Source organism: Neophocaena asiaeorientalis, unplaced genomic scaffold (assembly GCF_003031525.2).
Source record: "Neophocaena asiaeorientalis asiaeorientalis breed wild unplaced genomic scaffold, Neophocaena_asiaeorientalis_V1.1 scaffold827, whole genome shotgun sequence".
In the NCBI taxonomy this organism is placed as follows: Eukaryota; Metazoa; Chordata; class Mammalia; order Artiodactyla; family Phocoenidae; genus Neophocaena; species Neophocaena asiaeorientalis.
Window position 1 is genome coordinate 95,772 of NW_020174798.1, and position 1,598 is coordinate 97,369.

The 1,598-nt window shown below is 52.1% G+C and overlaps 1 protein-coding gene across 1 annotated transcript in view; it reads left to right on the forward strand.

Annotated features, from left to right (window-relative positions):
• Positions 1-1,598, forward strand: part of LOC112409977 (protein WWC3-like) — a 120,859-nt gene that overhangs the window by 76,796 nt on the left and 42,465 nt on the right.

Sequence of the window (1,598 nt, forward strand, 5' to 3'; positions counted from 1 at the left end):
TTAAAACCAAATTATTTCAAAATATGTGCTTCGGAAAGCAGTGAAGCCTATCTTTTTCAAAAAGTTTTGTTTTTTTTTATTCTTCTTAAAAAATATGGAACGCTTCACGAAAACCTTTCTTTAGTCACATACGAACTGCTGTCTGGGGGCGCGGGGAGGAGGAGCGAATGCCACGCAGGGGGCGGGCAGGGGGAGGGCGTGGTTCTGGAAGCGAAATAGGCGGGCCGCTCAGTGTGGTGTATCATTCAGGGATGTCTGGAAATCCGCTTTGTTACCTTTTTAGCAAATGTAAAAATAGCAACAGAAGCAGATCATCTGACTGCCTGCTGGAGGGCCGGCTTGAGCTGCTGCGGCCTCTGCCCAAAGCACCTCTGCCCGGTCCTCCCGGCTCTTGCTCTTCACGATGTCCTTGATGCGCTCAAGGCGGGCACTGCACTTCCACGCAGATCGCTTCCCTCGGCGCCTGCTTCCCCAGCCTCACGCATCCCTTCTCAGGAGCTCGCTGGCTGGCGTTTGTCAGCCGCTGTTCTCTCTCCTCAATATTCCTCGGCTCCTTCCTGCATGTTTCTGCTGCACTGTGTGGGTATCGGAATTTGCTGTGTTGTATTAAACTACAGAAAATTGACGGTTGCTACACTTGACATAATCGTTACTGTTCTGCTGTGACATTTACCAACCACAGCAAGTGATTTCTTTGTTTTCCAGAGATGATGTCGGTACAGAGTGAGTAACTTTTTAAATATCGAAATAATACATTTGGGCTGAAAGTCCATTATTTAAGAAAATTATGCAGGGAAGGACACTGCACTTCATCAGTATCTTCTAAATGGAAGGAGTATTTCAAGGTCACCAGAACCTTGTTAGGAAATGCGATGCAGCTGCAGAGGAGGGTCCTGTCCCCAGCGCTTCAACCTTTGTGGGATAGTAGGGGCTTCTCGGAAACGCCTTTCTGGGCTGCGTAGGCCGCATTTAGAAATCAGAGATGCGTTGTAAAGACGTCCTGGGGTCCTGGGTTGGCTGACAGAAGCACTGCCTTGTTCTTTTCCCACTAGCGCAATGGTTCCCAATTGTGGGGCGGGGAATGGGGGAGGGGTGCGACGGCCCAACCTCACACCCGGCCCCCGGTGGACTTCTGGCCACGTCTAGAGACGTTGTTAGTTGTCACGGCTCTGGGGTGGGTGCTCCTGGCATCTAGTGGGTAGAGACCAGGGATGCTGTTCAGCATACTGCAGTGCACAGGACGGCCCCCAAAAGAGAGTCGTCCAGACGCCAGTGGTGCTGAGGCCGAGGGCCCCTGCCCTGTGCTGGAGGATTGTGACGTCTTAGCCGGGCAAATCTGTATGGGTGACCCCCGCAGCTTCACACACGTCCCGCAGCAGTGGGCACAGAAGCTGCTGCAAGGCTGGGAGATTATACTTCTGCCCAGCACCTGCCCTGTTCCAGGTATTGCAAAGAAATTCTGTGGTTTATGTGATGTCATAAAGACATATGGTCTTTGGGACTTCCCTGGCGGTCCAGTGGTTAAGACTCCGTGCTTCCAATGCAGGGGGCCCGGGTTCAATCCCTAGTCAGGGAACTAACATCCCACATGCCGTGCA